Source organism: Elaeis guineensis, chromosome 16, assembly GCF_000442705.2.
Source record: "Elaeis guineensis isolate ETL-2024a chromosome 16, EG11, whole genome shotgun sequence".
Classification (NCBI taxonomy): domain Eukaryota; kingdom Viridiplantae; phylum Streptophyta; class Magnoliopsida; order Arecales; family Arecaceae; genus Elaeis; species Elaeis guineensis.
The window spans coordinates 17,990,406-18,013,206 of NC_026008.2; the positions used below are offsets into that span (position 1 = coordinate 17,990,406).

General features: G+C 45.2%; 3 non-coding genes across 3 annotated transcripts; 1 reads left to right on the forward strand and 2 right to left on the reverse strand.

Annotated features, from left to right (window-relative positions):
* The first annotated feature begins 8,476 nt into the window (after nt 1-8,476).
* Nucleotides 8,477-8,583, forward strand: LOC140854415 (small nucleolar RNA R71). The gene has a single exon (XR_012137630.1). It is a non-coding gene; the product is annotated as a small nucleolar RNA R71 (small nucleolar RNA).
* Nucleotides 8,584-10,641: 2,058 nt separating this feature from the next.
* LOC140854407 (small nucleolar RNA R71) lies at nt 10,642-10,748 on the reverse strand. The gene has a single exon (XR_012137622.1). It is a non-coding gene; the product is annotated as a small nucleolar RNA R71 (small nucleolar RNA).
* An 8,873-nt stretch (nt 10,749-19,621) lies between these two features.
* LOC140854417 (small nucleolar RNA R71) lies at nt 19,622-19,728 on the reverse strand. The gene has a single exon (XR_012137632.1). It is a non-coding gene; the product is annotated as a small nucleolar RNA R71 (small nucleolar RNA).
* Nucleotides 19,729-22,801: the final 3,073 nt, after the last annotated feature.

Genomic DNA, 22,801 nt, shown 5'->3' on the forward strand with positions numbered 1-22,801 from the left:
GGCCTTACAATGCCCTAATGTGCCCCCACAGCCCTGTTAGGGACAGGAGGAGAACCTCGCCCTAACTTGAGCAAAGTCAAAGGCCCGATTCTTTTAGACCGGATGGGGGGAGAGGCCTTACAACGCCCTAATGTGCCCCCACAGCCCTGTTAGGGATAGGAGGAGAACCTCGCCCTAACTTGAGCAAAGTCGAAGGCCCGGTTCTTTTAGACCGGATGGGGGGAGAGGCCTTACAATGCCCTAACGTGCCCCCACGGCCCTGACAGGAACAGGAGGAGAACCTCGTCCTGACATGAGCAATGTGGAAGGTCTGGGCTCCAACGGGAGCCGGATTTCCACGACAAAGAGAGGCTTCGCCCGGACTCCTACAGGAATCGGGTTCCACCGCCAAGGAAGACTTCACCCGGACTCCTACAGGAGCCGGGTTCCTACGGCAAAGAAGGCTCCACCCGGACTCCTACGGGAGCCGGGTTCCGCCGCCAAGGAAGGCTCCACCCGGACTCCTACGGGAGTCGGGTTCCGCCGCCAAGGTAAGCTTCACCCGGGCTTCTACAGGAACCGGGTTCCGCCGCCAAAGAAGAGTTCATCCGGACTCCTACGGGAGCCGGGTTTCTACGCCAAGGAAGACTTCACCCGGACTCCTACGGGAGCCGGGTTCCTACGACAAGGAAGGCTCCACCCGGACTCCTACGGGAGCCGGGTTCCGCCGCCAAGATAAGCTTCGCCCGGACTCCAACGGGAGCCGGGCTCCGCCGCCAAGAAAGACTTCGCCCGGACTCCTACGGCAGCCGGGCTCCGCCGCCAAGAAAGACTTCGCCCGAGCTCCTAAGAAAGCCGGGCTCCATCCGCTACTTCGCCAGCAAGGGTTAAAAATGGTGGCGAGACTTGGCCACATGACGAGATCGGATGGAAGGGAAGAGCCCCTTCCCACGACGACCTCTAAGCCGAACAGGCCAAACGACGAGAAAGGGTCAACGAACGACAATGTCGGTGCTACGCGCAGACAAGGTAACACGAAGTGCTTTTTCCTCATTTTCGATATATGTACTACAGGGCCAAGACGGCCAGAGAAAGAGGGATAAAACGACAAGAAAAAAAAAAAAGGGGGGGGGGTGACTACAAAAGAACTCTAAGGAGGTCCCGCTCCCTCTAACCTAGGGTGATCACCTCCATCCCCCAACCAGGACTGCCTCAGGCTATCCACCATTTCCTCTAGTTCTTCCTTCTTTTGCAGCATATCCTGGAGTGCCTGACGAAGTCGCCGGCTCTCAGCCTCCGCTTCCCGATGCCACTTTCGCAAAACTTCGGACTCCACCTCTGCGTCCGCGACGGCCTTCCGCTCAAGCCCCAGTTGGATTTTTACTTGTTGCAGCTCGGCTGTCTTCTCTCCAAGGGAGACGAAAATCCCGTCAACAGTGCCTCTCAGGGCTTGGAGCTCTTCGTTATCTTGGGCGTTAGCCAGCTGCACCCCAGTAACCAATTGCCTCTGGAGACGAACGACCTCGTCCGCCACCCAACGGAATCTCCCTTTGTACTCTTCTACCTGCCGGCGCCAGCTGGCCCGCTGCACATCGTGGCTCACCTCAGCATCTTGAAGCTGCTTCTGGAGGTCGAAAACTTTTTGTGACCATATCTGCTCATCCCGCGCTGTGAGCCGGAATGAGTTCCCTTCTAGCTGGCCGATCCTCCTCTTCGCAGCTGACAGCTCCACCTTAAGGGCGCTGATCCTGGCTTCTTGAGCCCAAGTTCGGTCGCTGGCGCTCTTCGTGCATTCCTCGAGCTCCTTTGCGAAGTTCGCCTTCCTCCGGCTGTAGTCCATGATTGCCTTCACTTGGAGACTCCTGAAGTAGGCGGCCTCAGCGGCGGCCTCGGAATAGCATTTTTTCGACTTGCGGAGCTCGTCCTCCGACTTTTTCAACTTCTTCGTCAGGTGGAGGACCTCCTTTTTGAGCCGTTGGATAGTTGACTTCAGCGGGACCCCCAGGGGCAAGGGGAGTGCTTCAACGGGGTGCTGCCATCGGAAAATGCAAACGTCAAAGACCAGCTCATTACGAGAAGAAAGGCAGGAAAGAAGGAGCAGGGGGAAGGAAAGACCATCCACAATAAGAAATTCAACTTTATTGATTAATTTTGAAGACAAGCGGAAAGGAAATATGACGACAAAAGAAAGGTACAAGGTCGGAGGTCTCAGACCTCGGGGGCAGGGGTGGAGAGCCCGACGCGGAGGGTGCGACTGCGGCAGCGGCGGACGAAGGGGCGGCCTCGTCGTCAGACTCCTCCAAAAAGCCGAGATCAAGGTCGGGGTATCTGCTGGCCACCCTCTCTCGGCAGAGCTTGAACCCCTTGGTGAACGCCTCCAGGCCGAACTGGACGTTCAGCTCCCTCATCTCCACGAAGGTCTTGAACTCCTCCACCGCAAGGGTCCTGGCCTCCGAGACCAGAACTGGAGTTTGCTCGGCCAGATGGGCGACCTCGGCCTCCGCCTTCCTTGCCGACTCCTCCAAGCTTCGCCTCTCCTCCTCCCGGACTCGTCTTTCCTCTTCCCGGTCTTGTCTCTCTCTCTCCAGGGCCTCTCGGAGGGCGGCCACCTCGGCCGTCTTCGCTTGAAGACGAGCAACCTCGTCTTGGCAGCGCTCCTCCGCCCGAAGAAGATCCCTTCTCATGCGGCCCGACGCCTCGACATAGGCGAAGAGTTGGTGCCCGATCTGCAGGGACAGATAGAGAATCACAACGAAGACCGAGAAACTGTGCCAGTAAAAATCCGCTTACCTCAAGAAAGGACCCCAAGGTGTCCCAGGCCCGTTGCTCGGGATCGGCACGGTCGATCCTCTCCACGACATCGGACAGAATGCAACCATCGAGCAGCCGATGGATCAGAGCCTTGTCGTTGAAGGGGTTCTCCGATCCCCCCTCGGAGCAGACGGACTCGTCTGCAGAGGCTCGGTGGCTGCTCGGCCTGCGGGCCACCGATTTTCTCCTCCTCCCCGCGGCGGGCGCCTCCACGGGGCGGACCTCCGGAATGGGGACCCCGGTCGGCGGGCTCCTTGAGGGAGCCCGGGGGGCCGCTGGCTCGGCATCCGAAGGAATGTCGATTGCCGGGGTCGCCTGGACGGGTGCAGCCAAGCTCGTCTCCTCCACCCTGGCCCTCTTCGCCGAGCCAGAAGTCGTCGCGCCCTTCCTTTTCTGGGCTCTCATGGCCTTGGCGAGCATCCGTGTGGCTACGGCGTCCATTGCTAAAAAAAAAAAAAAAAAAAAAAATAGGAAAAGAAAAGAAGAAGGAAAAAGCGGCACCGATCAGTCCAGAGTCAAAAAAAAAAAAAAAAAAAAAAAAGAAAGAAAAAAGAGAAAGAGAAAAGAGGAAAAAGGAGAGAGAAAGAAAGAGAGAGAAGAAGAAGACAAGAAAAGGAAAGATATATACTTGCTGGATCCTGAGGGCTCAGGCCGATGTTGAAAAGAAGCTGCTCCCTCAGTAGGTTTGGAAGGGAAGGAGCGGGGTAACTCAGGAGCTTCTGGGCGGCCTGAAGGTCGTCCTCTCCCAAGCTGGGAGCCCGGCGGACGGAATCCCTCAGAGACCCCCAAGGGGGCAGGCCCAGTTCCAGGGTCGGACAGTAAATGAAGAGAAATTTCCCCTTCCAGTTGTGAATCGAAGAAGGGGCGCCCTTCAGCAACCCCTTCTTACCGAACTGGGGGGAGAAGTACCACCAGTCCTTCGCTGAAGGACGGCGTTTGAAGGTGTAGAAATGTCTGAACAGGGAGAGGGAAGGCTGGACCTCGGCTATATGACAGAGAGAGAGAAACCCTATCAAAAACCTAAAGGAATTCGGGGCGACAGAGGCAAGAGAAATGTCTAAGAAACGAAAGAAGGCGGCAACAAAAGCAGGAAGCGGAAGCCGGAGTCCAGCACGGAATGCCTCCTGGTACAAACAAAAGCGACCAGGAGGGGGAGCGCTGGCCCGGTCAGAGGGGCCAGAAAGCTCCAGGTCGTACTCTGAAGGGACCCCGTACCGAGACCTTATTAGGAGAAGTTCGTCCGGAGTCGACGAACAAGGAATGGCGCCCGGTGCGAAAACCGGGCGAGGCTCTGCCCCGAACGCGGGTTCGTCTGCAGAGACAGGGGCCTGGGGGTTTGAAGCAGAAGAACTCCCAGAACTTACGGGGGTAGAAGAATCGGAAGACATTTTTCTTTGGGGGAGAACCTAAAGGACCCTAGAAAAGCAAGCCGAGAAGGGAGGGAGACGCCGGAGGTCAACTCAGGAGAAGACACAAAAGAAGTGAAAGGAGGAGAGGACCCAAGGCGGTAAGAAGAAGAAGGTGGGCACTAACCTATCTTGCTCTGGGGGCCTGGGGAGCGAGAAACGGAAGGCGCCTACGGCTCGAGAGGGCGTTCGCTAGAGCAGACTCTCAGGGAGATGACAGACGCCAGCAAGAAATCAGAAACGGAGTGGGGCACCTGAAGGGGGGAGGACGGGTTTAAATAGACCCTGGGATCCGACGCCATAATGATCTCGAATCCCCCCTGGCCAGTCCGCATCCGACATGTGTCCCACTCCCCGTGGCAGACGGCTGAAGGAGGCTGGCGGTTGGCAGGGTCATAATTGCGCCGTACCTAGGCCAGCGTACCTGCGGGGTCTTCGAAGCATCCCCTCGTACCACCCCAATTCGAAAAGACTCCGGCACGCGCTCATTTAATGCCAAAATATCTGGGAGCGGTGGGGCGCGGGATTCGAAGGGACGGTTTCGGCTGTACTTCTGTGTACTTCCTTCGTTTGAAATTCAAAACTCGGATGTAGGGGGACTGGTGTTGGGTATAAAATACCCACAGCCGAAACCCACGGCAGAACCGCCATCAGCAAGTGCAGCTTCGCCCGGACTCCTACGGGAGCCGGGCTCCACCGCCCGGACTCCTACGGGAGCCGGGCTCCACCGCCCAGACTCCTACGGGAGCCGGGCTCCACCGCCATCAGCAAGTGCAGCTCCGCCCGGACTCCTACGGGAGCCGGGCTCCACCGCCGACAGCAAGTGCAGCTCCGCCCGGACTCCTATGGGAGCCGGGCTCCACCGCCATCAGCAAGTGCAGCTCCGCCCGGACTCCTACGGGAGCCGGGCTCCACCGCCGACAGCAAGTGCAGCTCCGCCCGGACTCCTACGGGAGCCGGGCTCCACCGCCATCAACAAGTGCAGCTCCGCCCGGACTCCTACGGGAGCTGGGCTCCACCGCCGACAGCAAGTGCAGCTCCGCCCGGACTCCCACGGGAGCCGGGCTCCGCTCTCAGTATCAACTGCTGGTAAGCTCAATCCGGACTCCTATCAGAGCCGGATTTCACCCTTAACTTTGTTTGCAGCGCAGCTCCGCCCGGACTCCTACGGGAGCCGGGCTCCACCGCCATCAGCAAGTGCAGCTCCGCCCGGACTCCTACGGGAGCCGGGCTCCACCGCCGACAGCAAGTGCAGCTCCGCCCGGACTCCTACGGGAGCCGGGCTCCACCACCATCAGCAAGTGCAGCTCCGCCCGGACTCCTACGGGAGCCGGGCTCCACCGCCGACAGCAAGTGCAGCTCCGCCCGGACTCCTACGGGAGCCGGGCTCCACCGCCAACAGCAAGTGCAGCTCCGCCCGGACTCCTACGGGAGCTGGGCTCCACCGCCGACAGCAAGTGCAGCTCCGCCCGGACTCCTACGGGAGCCGGGCTCCACCGCCATCAGCAAGTGCAGCTCCGCCCGGACTCCTACGGGAGCCGGGCTCCACCACCGACAGCAAGTGCAGCTCCGCCCGGACTCCTACGGGAGCCGGGCTCCACCGCCGACAGCAAGTGCAGCTCCGCCCGGACTCCTACGGGAGCCGGGCTCCACCGCCATCAGCAGGTGCAGCTCCGCCTGGACTCCTACGGGAGCCGGGCTCCACCGTCGACAGCAAGTGCAGCTCCGCCCGGACTCCCACGGGAGCCGGGCTCCGCTCTCAGTATCAACTGCTGGTAAGCTCAATCCGGACTCCTATCAGAGCCGGATTTCACCCTTAACTTTGTTTGCAGCGCAGCTCCACCCGGACTCCTACGGGAGCCGGGCTCCACCGCCATCAGCAAGTGCAGCTCCGCTCGGACTCCTACGGGAGCCGGGCTCCACCGCCGACAGCAAGTGCAGCTCCGACCGGACTCCTACGGGAGTCGGGCTCCACCGCCATCAGCAAGTGCAGCTCCGCCCGGACTCCTACGGGAGCCGGGCTCCACCGCCATCAGCAAGTGCAGCTCCGCCCGGACTCCTACGGGAGCCGGGCTCCACCGCCGACAGCAAGTGCAGCTCCGCCCGGACTCCCACGGGAGCCGGGCTCCGCTCTCAGTATCAACTGCTGGTAAGCTCAATCCGGACTCCTATCAGAGCCGGATTTCACCCTTAACTTTGTTTGCAGCGCAGCTCCGCCCGGACTCCTACGGGAGCCGGGCTCCACCGTCATCAGCAAGTGCAGCTCCGCCTGGACTCCTACAGGAGCCAGGCTCCACCGCCGACAGCAAGTGCTGTTCCGCCCGGACTCCTACGGGAGCCGGGCTCCACCGCCATCAGCAAGTGCAGCTCCGCCCGGACTCCTACGAGAGCCGGGCTCCACCGCCATCAGCAAGTGCAGCTCCGCCCGGACTCCTACGGGAGCCGGGCTCCACCGCCGACAGCAAGTGCAGCTCCGCCCGGACTCCCATAGGAGCCGGGCTCCGCTCTCAGTATCAACTGCTGGTAAGCTCAATCCAGACTCCTATCAGAGCCTGATTTCACCCTTAACTTTGTTTGCAGCGCAGCTCCACCCGGACTCCTACGGGAGCCGGGCTCCACCGCCATCAGCAAGTGCAGCTCCGCCCGGACTCCTACGGGAGCCGGGCTCCACCGCCGACAGCAAGTGCAGCTTCGCCCGGACTCCTACGAGAGCCGGGCTCCACCGCCGACAGCAAGTACAGCTCCGCCCGGGCTCCTACGGGAGCCGGGCTCCATCGCCGACAGCAAGTGCAGCTCCGCCCGGACTCCTACGGGAGCCGGGCTCTACCGCCGACAGCAAGTGCAGCTCCGCCCGGACTCCTACGGGAGCCGGGCTCCACCACCGACAGCAAGTACAGCTCCGTCCGGACTCCTACGGGAGCCGGGCTCCACCGCCATCAGCAAGTGCAGCTCCGCCCGGACTCCTATGGGAGCCGGGCTCCACCGCCATCAGCAAGTGCAGCTCCGCCCGGACTCCTACGGGAGCCGGGCTCCACCGTCGACAGCAAGTGCAGCTCCGCCCGGACTCCCACGGGAGCCGGGCTCCGCTCTCAGTATCAACTGCTGGTAAGCTCAATCCGGACTCCTATCAGAGCCGGATTTCACCCTTAACTTTGTTTGCAGCGTAGCTCCGCCTGGACTCCTACGGGAGCCGGGCTCCGTTCACGACCCCTACCGCCCGGAGGGCCTCACCCGGACCTCAACAGAAACCGGGCTCCGGCCGTTACCAAGCTTCAATCAACAGATCCACGCCCCCTGACAGGCCCCCAAAATGGCCACGACCCTGCTCCACTTCCTGTGGCGAACTCCGCGCAGTACCATCATTCCCTGACAAGCCGCAGTGGCCATAGCCGCCCTGCTCCACTTCCTGTGGCGGACTCCGCACATCTCCACTATCCCCTGGCAGGCCACAGTGACGGCCACGAACCTGCTCCACCTCCTGCGATGGGTACCATGCGATTCTCCTGACGACGGACGCTGCTCCACCCCTCATAACAGATTCCCCGTGGCGGGTCGAGGTGATGCCCACATATCTGCTCCATTATATTTTGCAATCAATTCCCCTGACCATGGGCGGCCCACTACCAGGCGGTTACAAACGTCGCCATCAGTCCGTTGCCTCCCCCGCCTATAAAAGGGGGACTCAGATACGTTATTCTTTAAGCTCTTTTGCCTTATCTCAAAACTCTGCTAAACTCTCCATTCGAGCACTCCATTCTTGTTGAGGCAGAGAACTGACTTGAGCGTCGGAGGGTCTTGCCGGAGCAACCCCACCTCTGGTTTAGACTTCTCTTGCAGGTCCCGACGGCGACCGCGGCTTCCTCAACTCCAGCTTCTCCGGCGCAGGCGGATTTTTGCACCAACAATACTCATTCGAGTAGGAACATTCTTCTAAGACATGGTCTGGTGCATTGCACCCTTTACACATGGGTGCAGATATTTGATTTACATTGGCTGGTCTCTGTAATTCTAAGGCTTTCAATCTACGTGTTAAGGTTGCAATCTTGGCCTCTGATGCTAGAGTTGGTTGAATTTGATGCATTCCTCCTCTTAAAGGTGTAGCTTTATCAGGTTCTCTAGTTGTTTCCCACTGTAAATTTTTCTTGGCTAGGTCTTCTAAGAATTACCAAGCTTCAGTAGTTTCTTTGTCCATAAATTGGCCTTGGCACATGGACTCTAGCATGGTTCTTGAGTTTGAATCTAACCCCTCATAGATGATCTGGCATAGTCTTCAAGTTTCTATTCCATGGTGTGGGCATTGGGTCAAAAGATTCTTGAAACGATCAAAGTACTTCCAAAATGATTCACCAGCTAGTTGGTAAAATTGATTTATTTCATTCCTAATCCTAGCTGTTTTATGATGGGGGAAATACTTTTTCAAAAATATTCTCACAAAGCCCTCTCAGGTAGTGACAGAATGGTTTGGCAGACTATAAAGCCACTTCTTAGCATTATCCTTAAGGGCAAAGTTGATTAATCAAAGTTTGACCTCATCCTCTGTTAATTGCAGTTTCATGGTTGCACATACCTCCTCAAATTCTCTAATAAATATATAAGCATCCTCTAATCCTGTGAATTTTGGAAGCATATTTATGATTTGAGGTTTGATTTCAAAATTGTTAGCTATGGGTTGTGGCAACCTGATACAAGATGGTTGGATGGAGCCAACTGGATAACACAAATCCTTAAGGGTCATGGGTTGGATTGGTTCAGCCATTGGAACAATAGGAATTGACTCAATTCTAACTAGATGACCCGACACTCTTCTCCACACACGAGGTGTACGATTCTCGATGTTTATACAATTTTTTTTTTTATAAAATTTTTATGTATAAGAAAAAGAAAGAAAAGAGAAAAAGTTCTAAAGAAAAGATCCTAAGGAGTCCTAAATCTAAAGAACCAAATTAATTTAAATTTTAATAATTTTTTTTTATTTTTCAAACAAGTGAAACAATAAATTAAACTCAATCTATCCTAGGGTTAACCTAAATCTAGACAGCTCCTAACTGTTCTAAGATGACCCTTCAAGCCTTCCAAGTGGAGATTGATCAACTAGTTAGCCAGGTAAGTATAAGAGGTGGGAGGTTCACTCATCGTTGCCTTTCTAGACACCAAATGAGTTGGCCAAGCCAGCAACTGAACCAATTTAACAAACCACCCTCAGGGACTTGCCTAGACACCAACTAATCAAACAACTCAAACTTGGTAGAACTCTTAGGGTTCCTTGTCCTATTGAGCTCGAATTCCTTAAGGTTGACGTCTAATTGATTTTAAGATTAAAGGTCTAGGTAATGCAATATGATGGAGATGGTTTTTGGGCTAAGGAAGGGAAATGAAATCCTCACCTTATCTTGTTAATGGGTTGATGCCTTTAGATTAATTATGAAAATGCAAATGCAAATAAACAAGATGATCAAGAATGTAAAAGATTTTAATTTAGAATTTTTTTTTTTGATATTTTACTTCACGATTATGAAATGTCTTTTGTTTTATTTTATTTTTTTTATTTTTTATTTTTTTTTAAGATTAAGTAAATTCAAATGATTAGATCTAAAAAGAAAAATAATTAACTAAAAATAATAAAAGAGAAATTAGAAGTGTACCTGAGTTTTCCAGCTACCTGGCCAACTCATTTGGTGTCTAGAAAGGCAACGATGAGTGAACCTCCCACCTCTTATACTTACCTGGATAACTAGTTGATCAATCTCCACTTGGAAGGCTTAAAGGGTCATCTTGGAACAGTTAGGAGCTGTCTAGATTTAGGTTAACCCTAGGATAGATTGAGTTTAATTTATTGTTTCACTTGTTTGAAAAATAAAAAAAAAATTATTAAAATTTAAATTAATTTGGTTACTTTTCTTTAGATTTAGGACTCCTTAGGATCTTTTCTTTAGAACTTTTTCTCTTTTCTTTCTTCTTCTTATACATAAAATTTTTATAAAAAAAAAATAGTATAAACATCGAGAACCGTACACCTCGTATGTGGAGAAGAGTGTCGGGTCGTCTAGTTAGAATTGAGTCAATTCTTGTTGTTCCAATGGCTGAACCAATCCAACCCATGACCCTTAAGAATTTGTGTTATCCAGTTGGCTCCATCCAACCATCTTGTATCAGGTTGCCACAACCCACAGCTAACAATTTTGAAATCAAACCTCAAATCATAAATATGCTTCCAAAATTCACAGGATTAGAGGATGCTTATATATTTATTAGAGAATTTGAGGAGGTATGTGCAACCATGAAACTGCAATTAACAGAGGATGAGGTCAAACTTAGATTAATCAACTTTGCCCTTAAGGATAATGCTAAGAAGTGGCTTTATAGTCTGCCAAACCATTCTGTCACTACCTGGGAGGGCTTTGTGAGAATATTTTTGAAAAAGTATTTTCCCCATCATAAAACAGCTAGGATTAGGAATGAAATAAATTAATTTTACCAACTAGCTGGTGAATCATTTTGGAAGTACTTTGATCGTTTCAAGAATCTTTTGACCCAATGCCCACACCATGGAATAGAAACTTAGAGACTATGCCAGATCATCTATGAGGGGTTAGATTCAAACTCAAGAACCATGCTAGAGTCCATGTGCCAAGGCCAATTTATGGACAAAGAAACTACTGAAGCTTGGCAATTCTTAGAAGACCTAGCCGAGAAAAATTTACAGTGGGAAACAACTAGGGAACCTGATAAAGCTACACCTTCAAGAGGAGGAATGCATCAAATTCAACCAACCCTAGCATCAGAGGTCAAGATTACAACCTTAACACGTAGATTGGAAGCCTTAGAATTACAGAGACTAGCCAATGTAAATCAAATATCTGCACCCATGTGTAAAGGGTGCAATGCACCAGACCATGTCTTAGAAGAATGTTCCTACTCGAATGAGTGTGCACAGGTGAATGCCACCTATCGAGGAACATTGAACAATCCTTATGCACCCACATATAACCCAGGTTGGAGGAATCACCCGAATTTCTCATGGTCCCAGAATCCTAATGTAGGCAATCCAAATTTCAATCAGCAAAATCTAAGGTCCAACCCAGTGATGAACAACCCGCCAGGCTTCCATGATAATGACAAAAAAATTACCTCTTTAGAGAAAAGCCTAGAAGCCATGATGAAGACATATACCAGCTTTATGCAAACCACGGGTCAACTCATAAATAATAACACCCAAGCTATAGCCTGTCTGAAAATGCAAGTAAGTCAGCTGGCTTCGACCATTAGTGAACGAGAACATGGTAGGTTACCTAGCCAACCTGAGCCAAATCCTAGGAACCAAAATGGTCCACGACCCCAACAAGGAAACCAAGTTAATGGTGTAAATGCCATTCATACCTTAAGATCGGAAAAATAAATAGACAATAAGGTAGTTGCACTTGATGATATAGAGGACTCATCTGTCGAGTCACCTTCTAAAACTACTACCTTTCAACCTCAAGCACCAGAAACTGAAAATTCACCTAGTCCAGTACTTAAAAGTCCTAGAGCTCCTTTTCCAAACAGACTGAAATCCAATAAATCTGAACATTTAGACAAAATTTTAGAGGTATTTAAACAAGTCCAAGTTAATATTCCTCTTTTAGATATAATCCATCAGGTTCCAACTTATGCCAAATTTTTAAAAGATCTTTGCACTAGGAAAAGGACCACTAATGTACCAAAGAAAGCTTTTTTGGCTGCAAGTATCAGTTCATACCTATCTAGCCATGTGCCAATTAAAAATAAGGACCCTGGAGCTCCAACAATTTCTTGTGTTATTGGAGAAACCAATATAAAAAAGGCCTTGCTAGATCTAGGAGCTAGTGTGAATATCCTTCCATATTCAGTGTATGAGCAACTAGGATTAGAAAAACTTCAACCTACTGGGATCACATTATAGTTAGCCGATAGATCTCTCAGGATCCCTAAGGGAATGGTCGAGGATGTTCTGATAAAGGTTGAAAATTTTATTTTTCCTGTAGATTTTATTGTTTTAGAGACTGAGCCAGTTGTGAATCCTAAAGGACATATACCTATCATTTTAGGAAGACCATTCTTAGCTACGGCCAATGCTGAAATCAATTATCGAAATGGTCTAATGAAGTTATCCTTTGGGAATATGACCATTGAGCTTAATATTTTTAACTTAGAACAGGAATCCTTTTCTCATGCTGATGTCAATGTAGTCCAAGATGATATTTATGAATCTATTGACATTAGTGATGATGAAGTCGACCTAGAGTCTAACCCCTGGTTAATCCATGAGTCTGAGGATGTCAATGAAATACTTAAAAAAAATCAGATTAATCAGGAATCGACACTTCCTACTGAACCAATCATTGAGATGGTGAAATCATCACCTAAACCATCGATAGAGGAAGCACCCATTTTAGAACTGAAACCCCTCCCAGAACATCTCAAGTATGCATATCTAGGACCCAAAGAAACTTTGCCTATAATTATTGCATCAGACCTAGATCCCAAGCAAGAGGAGGAGTTAGTGTCAGTTCTAAAAGCAAATCAAGAAGCAATAGGTTGGACCATAGCAGATATCAAAGGAATAAGCCCTTCTATAGTTCAACATAGAATATACTTAGAGGAAGAGGCTAAACCAACAAGAGAAGCCCAAAGAAGGCTTAATCCAGCTATGAAGGATGTAGTTAAAAAGGAGATTCTGAAATTCCTAGATAGTGGAATAATTTATCCTATTTCTGATAGCTCTTGGGTAAGCCCAGTTCAAGTAGTACCCAAGAAATCTGGGGTAACAGTGGTCCAAAATGATGCAAACGAACTTATCCCAACTAGGACCCAAACGGGATGGAGGGTCGTATAGACTATAGAAAGTTGAATGCTGCGATAAGGAAAGATCACTTTCCTTTGCCATTTATTGATCAAATATTGGAAAGACTAGCTGGACAAGAGTTTTACTATTTTCTTGATGGATACTCCGGTTACAACCAGATCCCCATAGCCGCTGAAGATCAAGAAAAGACTACATTCACCTGTCCATTTGTTACTTTTGCCTATAGACGAATGCCCTTTGGACTATGTAATGCATCGGTAACCTTCCAGAGATGCATGATCAGCATGTTTTCAGATATGGTAGAACGATTTCTAAAAATTTTTATGGATGACTTTTCTATTTTTGGCCTAACCTTCTCCGAGTATCTGAATCACCTGCAATTAGTTCTAGAACGATGTAAGGAGAAGCACTTAGTTCTCAACTGGAAAAAATATCAGTTTATGGTCAAACAGGGAATAGTTCTTGGCCATGTCATTTCTAAAAAGGGGATTGAAGTGGACAAGGCCAAAATAGATCTAATTGCACATCTTCCACCACCTAAATCTGTGAAAGAAATACGTTCATTTTTAGGTCATGCTGGATTCTATAGAAGGTTTATTGCCAACTTTAAAAAAGTAGCACGTCCACTGACTAATCTTTTGGCAAAGGATACCAAATTTGAATTTACTCATGAATGCTTGGAATCTTTTGAATTTCTAAAAAAAGCACTTGTATCAGCTCTAATCATTCATCCTCCTGTCTGGTCTGAACTATTTGAATTAATGTGTGATGCGTCCGATCATGTTGTGGGTGCAATCTTAGGTCAACGGATAAATAAGCTGCCTAGAGTGATATATTATGCAAGTAAAATCTTAAATGATGCGCAGCTTAACTACACCACAACTGAGAAGGTGTTTCTTGCAGTTGTCTTTGCTTTAGAGAAATTTAGATCTTATTTGGTTGGGATCCACACCATTGTTTACACCGATCACTCAGCCATTAGACATCTCCTAGCAAAGAAGGATGCCAAGGCATGCTTAATCAGATGGATTTTGCTCCTTCAAAAATTTGACCTAGAAATTAGAGACAAGAAAGGCATTGAGAATGTTGTAGCAGTTCATTTGTCCCGAATTCCAGTCATACCATCTAGTGAGCCACCCATCAATGAATCTTTCCCAGATGAGCAACTCGTGTCTGTGTCTACTGAACCTTGGTTTGCTGATATTTTAAATTATTTAGCCATAGATAAGATACCTTCTCATTGGACTAAGCAAGATAAATATAAATTCTTTGCCCAAGTAAAGTATTTCATTTGGGATGATCCTTATCTTTTTAAACAATATCCTGATCAAATTATTAGAAGGTGTATCCCAGATAACGAAGTCATGATATTTTATCTTTTTGTCATGATCAAGCATGTGGGGGTCACTTCGCGTCTAAGAAAACTGCTGCTAAGGTTCTCCAATGTGGTTTTTATTGGCCCAATTTGTTTAAGGATGCTCATGAATATTGTAAAAGTTGTGCTCAATGTCAGAAAATGGGTCGAATCACCAAGCGACACATGATGCCACTCAACCCAATCTTGGTAGTTGAAGTTTTTGATGTTTGGGGGATCGATTTCGTGGGACCATTTTCAAATTCCTTTGAAAATGAATATATTCTAGTAGCAGTTGATTATGTTTCAAAATGGGTAGAAGCATTTGCATGTAGAACACCCGATAGCAAAATGGTCATTAAGTTTCTTAAAGAAAATATTCTCTCTCATTCGGTATTCCTAGGGCAATCATTAGTGATCGGGGAACCCATTTTTGTAACCGATCTTTTGCAACATTGATGAAAAAGTATAATGTCACCCACAAATTGGCCACACCATATCATCCTCAAACTAGTGGGCAAGTTGAAGTGTCAAACCGATAAATCAAACAGATCCTGGAAAAAACTGTTAGTGCCAATAGAAAGGATTGATCTTTGAAATTAATTGATGCACTTTGGGCATACCGAACCGCTTTCAAGACCAATCTAGGAATGTCTCCTTATAGGATTGTGTTTGGTAAACCATGTCACTTGCCTATTGAGATAGAACACAAAGCCATGTGGGCCATCAAACAACTAAATATAAATTTGAACGACGCTGGAAACCATAGGAAGCTTCAGTTGAATGAATTAGAAGAACTTAGAAATGAAGCCTATGAAAATGCAAGAATATACAAGAAACGAACCAAAGCATTTCATGATCAATCAATTATGAGAAAAGCTTTCAATATCGGACAAAAGGTGCTCTTATATAACTCTAGATTACATCTGTTTCCAGGAAAGCTTAGGTCTAGATGGACAGGATCATTTTTAGTAAAGGAAATCTTTTCACACGGAGCTGTTGAGATAGAAAATTCAAGTAATGGTGTTATCTTTAAAGTTAATGGTCAACGATTAAAACCATTCTTGGAATTACCTGTCGAGACTGTTGAAGATGCCATGGTTCTTTATGAACCAACTTATTCTGATTAAATTGCTTCAAAGTTTGGTCTGGCTGAAGATATAAACTTAGCACTTCTGGGAGGCAACCCAGCTTATTTAATTTCTAATGCTTTCTTTGTTTTCAGTTTGCTTAGGACAAATAAATTAGATAAACTCTATTGGGGACAATGTCGGTCAAGTTGGGGGGAGAGCTTGAACAAAATCAGGTGTTATCATTTCTTTTTCCTTCCACTATGAGTTATTTCTTGCATTTAATATATTAAAAAAAAATTGAAATAAATTAATCTAGAAAAGAAATAAGAGTAAGTTAGAAAGTATTTGCTAATAAATGTAGTGAGTCACGGAGAAGATTAGCTGGTTAAACTCTTGGTGGCCTAGGTCATTTAAAGACTATTAGCACTTCCAATTGCACATGCACACTAACAAGGTAAAGTAGGTGTTAATTGTAAGGCCAATTAAGGATTTGAGTATTATTTAAATTAGATAATTTTCTCTACACCCCAATTGAAAAAATTTGAATTTAAGGAAAGAGCTACCTGCCTGAAATAAAATGCAAAACACAGAGTAAATGTGGATTGCCCTAAGCTTAGTAACTGGGTCTCTTCACCTAAGTCAAGTGTTGAGATTCGCATCAAACGGTGGTGGGAAGGCCAGGATGCTCAGCAAAAAAAAAAAAAAAAAACAGTGTGAAAGCTACCTTAGTTCTTTGTTTAATCTGGGGTGTATAGAAAATTAATCGAACTAAGTTATGAAAAATGATACAATTGGCCTGTATAAGTTAATACTGAAATACTAAGTTAGTTATCACTCACACAAGTGCTATAAAACTTTACGTGTACTCTAAGAAAGCTCCTAAGTAGACTGACTACCGATTCTAATTCGAAGCTCATTACTTAGTAATACTAGAAAACTTCTTGAATTTCGATCTTAAATTAATTTGCAAAGAAAGAATCTTTTTAGAATATGATCTTATTTTGGTACATTGCTATGGGACTAGCAATGATTAAGTTGGGGGGTGTGATTTATGTCATAAATTGACATAAAAAGTATCAATTAATATCTAAATTATCTAACTTTATTAGGAAATTGATACTTGTTATTATATTTTATAGAAGAAGAGGTCATCAATAGAAAGAACAAGAGAAGAAGATTCCAACGGTGTAAATTTTACGCAAAACGGAGTTAAATTGACCCAGAAATTGAAGAATGAAGAAAGAAGACTCAATTGGGTCAAACCCGAGTCAAATCAGGTCAAAATTGGTCAAAAATCAACTGATTTGGTGATCTGGTTAGCCACCTGATCCACAGCAATAGGCGCCTGGACCATGGACCCATCGGCGCACCATAAACCAGCCAATCAGTGAGTCTCAGCTCACCGCAACGCATCGCGAGCCCGATCCATGCGTGCGGTCCAGGGCTCATGAGGAGAGAGAAGAAGGTCCGAAGGGCAACCTGGTAACTTCACATCACTCGATGGTCCGATCTTCTCTGATCAAGATCCAACGCTCCATATTTTTGCGCCATCGGACGGCCACCATCGGAGTCGGTCAAGATCGAACCGTAATCAAGGCAATTGCAAGAATCAATAAATACTAGGACAACACGGGATCCTTCTGCAGTGCGATCCAACGGCAGCGCTTCACCCAGATCGTGATCCGATGGTCCAGAATCGCTTTCGGTTTGATTTATTAGATGAATTGGGTCCTTTAGATGAAGATCGGATGGCTGAAATAATTTTTAGGGTTTCTTGATGGATTTAAGTGCTTTTTGAGCGAGATTTGAGCCCCTAAACCCCCCTAACAGCCCTTTAAAATCTCTTAGTCCCACATCTAAAGTTTTGAAAACCTTATAACCCCCAAATGCCTATAAAAAGCCCCCAAAGGCCCTTGTTTTAATGATTCTTTCCTTTCGATCAAGCTTGTAACCCTATATAGTGGGGTTTTTAGCTTTCTTCTCAAGCCTCGAGCTTTGACATTTTTGTAATAAATTTTTTTTTATATAAAATCTTATTTTTATGCAATTTTATCTCTTTACATTATGCAATTTATTTTTCTTGCAATTAGGATAGTTTAATTTATGCAATTTAATTTTATGCAATTAGGTTAGTTTAAATTATGCAGTTTAAATTTATGCAATTAAGATAGTTTAATTTATGAAATTAGGGTAGTTTATTTTTCTGTATTTAAATTTTGCAAGTAGATTTAGATCATGTCTAGCTAAGCATCCCTTCTAGGGTTTGCGATGAAGCTAGATCATGAGTAGGGGTTTTACATAGGGTTCTTTCTGTTTCTTAGGATTTCTTTTTCTTCCTCTTTTGCCAAGAATTTTTGATGAACTACAGTTGGGTCAGAGTCCCTTCATAGTTCATGCTTGATTCAGTGCATAGGAGGAGAAAACCCTAAGGGATCCTAGTTACTACTCCCCTGTAAAGAATCTTGATGGGTTATCGTTGGGCCTTAGTCCCTTCATAATCTATGCTTGGGAAAGACAAGAGGAGTAGTCGTTAGGATCAATAAGAAAAATTTTAGGTAGAATTCCCTAATCTAGATCTAGTGGATTCAAAAACCCTAGATCCTTAGTCTTATTGTCTTTAGCAAACAACTTTCAATTTTTGATTTTCGTTAAAGCTCGCTTGAGCATAGATTTGAAAATCATTTTTAAACTAAGTCTTTGTGGGATCGACCCGTACTCGCTGGTCGTGCTACTCTGCACACTGTGCACTTGCGATTTTATTTATAAATTTTAAGATTTGCATATCAAGTTTTTGGCACCGTTGTCGGGGATTTGGCATTTTAAATTAGTTTTAAATATTTGTTCTTCGTGCTTTATAACTCTCTTTCTTTTTTCTTTAGGTTTCTAGATTTAGTTGGTGATTGCTGAAAAACTCAGGTATGCTTCTAATTTCTCTTTTATTATTTTTATTTAATTACTTTTCCTTTTAGACCTAATCATTTGAATTTACTTAATCATAAAACAAAAAAATAAAATAAAATAAAACAAAAGATATTTCATAATCATGAAGTAAAATATCAAAATAAAAAAAAATTTCTAAATTAAAATCTTTTACATTCTTGGTCATCTTGTTTATTTGCATTTGTATTTTCATAATTAATCTAAGGGCATCAACCCATTAACAAGATAAGGTGGGGATTTCATTACCCTTCCTTAGCCCAAAAACCATCTCCATCATATTGCATTATATAGACCTTTAATCTTAAAATCAATTAGACGTCAACCTTAAGGAATTCGAGCTCAATAGGACAAGGAACTCTAAGAGTTCTACCAAGTTTGAGTTGTTTGATTAGTTGGTGTCTAGGCAAGTCCCTGAGGGTGGTTTGTTAAATTGGTTCAGTTGCTGGCCTAGCCAACTCGTTTGGTGTCTAGAAAGGCAACGATGAGTGAACCTCCCACCTCTTATACTTACCTGGCTAACTAGTTGATCAATCTCCACTTGGAAGGCTTGAAGGGTCATCTTGGAACAGTTAGGAGCTGTCTAGATTTAGGTTAACCCTAGGATAGATTGAGTTTAATTTATTGTTTCACTTGTTTGAAAAATAAAAAAAAAAATTATTAAAATTTAAATTAATTTGGTTACTTTTCTTTAGATTTAGGACTCCTTAGGATCTTTTCTTTAGAACTTTTTCTCTTTTCTTTCTTTTTCTTAGACATAAAAATTTTATAAAAAAAAAAAATTGTATAAACATCGAGAACCGTACACCTCGTGTGGAGAAGAGTGTCGGGTCGTCTAGTTAGAATTAAGTCAATTCCTGTTGTTCCAATGGCTGAACCAATCTAACCCATGACCCTTAAGGATTTGTGTTATCCAGTTGGCTCCATCCAACCATCTTGTATCAGGTTGCCACAACCCACAGCTAACAATTTTGAAATCAAACCTCAAATCATAAATATGCTTTCAAAATTCATAAGATTAGAGGATGCTTATATATTTATTAGAGAATTTGAGGAGGTATGTGCAACCATGAAACTGCAATTAACAGAGGATGAGGTCAAACTTAGATTAATCAACTTTGCCCTTAAGGATAATGCTAAGAAGTGGCTTTATAGTCTGCCAAACCATTCTGTCACTACCTGGGAGGGCTTTGTGAGAATATTTTTGAAAAAATATTTCCTCCATCATAAAACAGATAGGATTAGGAATGAAATAAATCAATTTTACCAACTAGCTGGTGAATCATTTTGGAAGTACTTTGATCGTTTCAAGAATCTTTTGACCCAATGCCCACACCATGGAATAGAAACTTGGAGACTATGCCAGATCATCTATGAGGGGCTAGATTCAAACTCAAGAACCATGCTAGAGTCCATGTGCCAAGGCCAATTTATGGACAAAGAAACTACTGAAGCTTGGCAATTCTTAGAAGACCTAGTCGAGAAAAATTTACAGTGGGAAACAACTAGGGAACCTGATAAAGCTACACCTTCAAGAGGAGTAATGCATCAAATTCAACCAACCCTAGAATCAGAGGCCAAGATTGTAACCTTAACACGTAGATTGGAAGCCTTAGAATTACAGAGACCAGCCAATGTAAATCAAATATCTGCACCCATGTGTAAAGGGTGCAATGCACCAGACCATATCTTAGAAGAATGTTCCTACTCGAATGAGTGTGCACAGGTGAATGCCACCTATCAAGGACCATTGAACAATCCTTATGCACCCACATATAACCCAGGTTGGAGGAATCACCCGAATTTCTCATGGTCCCAGAATCCTAATGTAGGCAATCCAAATTTCAATCAGCAAAATCTAAGGTCCAACCCAGTGATGAACAACCCGCCAGGCTTCCATGATAATGACAAGAAAATTACCTCTTTAGAGAAAAGCCTAGAAGCCATGATGAAGACACATACCAGCTTTATGCAAACCATGGGTCAACTCATAAATAATAACACCCAAGCTATAGCCCGTCTGGAAATGCAAGTAAGTCAGCTGGCTTCGACCATTAGTGAATGAGAACATGGTAGGTTACCTAGCCAACCTGAGCCAAATCCTAGGAACCAAAATGATCCACGACCCCAACAAGGAAACCAAGTTAATGGTGTAAATGCCATTCATACCTTAAGATCGGGAAAACAAATAGACAATAAGGTAGTTGCACTTGATGATATAGAGGACTCATCTGCCGAGTCACCTTCTAAAACTACTACCTTTCAACCTCAAGCACCAGAAACTGAAAATTCACCTAGTCCAGTACTTAAATGTCCTAGAGCTCCTTTTCCAAACAGACTGAAATCCAATAAATCTGAACATTTAGACAAAATTTTAGAGGTATTTAAACAAGTCCAAGTTAATATTCCTCTTTTAGATATAATCCATCAGGTTCCAACTTATGCCAAATTTTTAAAAGATCTTTGCACTAGGAAAAGGACCACTAATGTACCAAAGAAAGCATTTTTGGCTGCAAGTGTCAGTTCATACCTATCTAGCCATGTGCCAATTAAATATAAAGACCCTGGAGCTCCAACAATTTCTTGTGTTATTGAAGAAACCAATATAAAAAAGGCCTTGCTAGATCTAGGAGCTAGTGTGAATATCCTTCCATATTCGGTGTATGAGCAACTAGGATTAGAAAAACTTCAACCTACTGGGATCACATTACAGTTAGCCGATAGATCTCTCAGGATCCCTAGGGGAATGGTCGAGGATGTTCTGATAAAGGTTGAAAATTTCATTTTCTCTGTAGATTTTATTGTTTTAGAGACTGAGCCAGTTGCGAATCCTAAAGGACATATACCTGTCATTTTAGGAAGACCATTCTTAGCTACGGCCAATGCTGAAATCAATTGTCGAAATGGTCTAATGAAGTTATCCTTTGGGAATATGACCATTGAGCTTAATGTTTTTAACTTAGAACAGGAATCCTTTTCTCATGCTGATGTCAATGTAGTCCAAGATGGTATTTATGAATCCATTGACATTAGTGATGATGAAGTCGACCTAGAGTCTAACCCCTGGTTAATCCATGAGTCTGAGGATGTCAATGAAATACTTAAAGAAAATTAGATTAATCAGGAATCGACACTTCCTACTGAACCAACCATTGAGATGGTGAAATCATCACCTAAACCATCGATAGAGGAAGCACCCATTTTAGAACTGAAACCCCTCCCAGAACATCTCAAGTATGCATATCTAGGACACAAAGAAACTTTGCTTGTAATTATTGCATCAGACCTAGATCCTAAGCAAGAGGAGGAGTTAGTGTCAGTTCTAAAAGCAAATCAAGAAGCAATAGGTTGGACCATAGCAGATATCAAAGGAATAAGCCCTTCTATAGTTCAACATAGAATATACTTAGAGGAAGAGGCTAAACCAACAAGAGAAGCCCAAAGAAGGCTTAATCCAGCTATGAAGGATGTAGTTAAAAAGGAGATTCTGAAACTCCTAGATAGTGGAATAATTTATCCTATTTCTGATAGCTCTTGGATAAGCCCAGTTCAAGTAGTATCCAAGAAATCTGAGGTAACAGTGGTCCAAAATGATGCAAACGAACTTATCCCAACTAGGACCCAAATGGGATGGAGGGTCTGTATAGACTATAGAAAGTTGAATGCTGCGACAAGGAAAGATCACTTTTCTTTGCCATTTATTGATCAAATGTTGGAAAGACTAGCCGGACAAGAGTTTTACTGTTTTCTTGATGGATACTCCGGTTACAACCAGATCCCCATAGCCGCTGAAGATCAAGAAAAGACTACATTTACCTGTCTATTTGGTACTTTTGCCTATAGACAAATGCCCTTTGGACTATGTAATGCACCGGCAACCTTCCAGAGATGCATGATCAGCATGTTTTCAGATATGATAGAATGATTTTTAGAAATTTTTATGGATGACTTTTCTATTTTTGGCCTAACCTTCTCCGAGTGTCTGAATCACCTGTAATTAGTTCTAGAATGATGTAAGGAGAAGCACTTAGTTCTCAACTGAAAAAAATGTCAGTTTATGGTCAAATAGGGAATAGTTCTTGGCCATGTCATTTCTAAAAAGGGGATTGAAGTGGACAAGGCCAAAATAGATCTAATTGCAAGTCTTTCACCACCTAAATCTGTGAAAGAAATACGTTCATTTTTAGGTCATGCTGGATTCTATAGAAGGTTTATTGCCAACTTTAGCAAAGTAGCACGTCCACTGACTAATCTTTTGACAAAGGATACCAAATTTGAATTTACTCATGAGTGCTTGGAATCTTTTGAATTTCTAAAAAGTGCACTTGTATCAGCTCCAATCATTCATCCTCCTGTCTGGTCTGAACCATTTGAATTAATGTGTGATGCGTCCGATCATGTTGTGGGCGCAATCTTA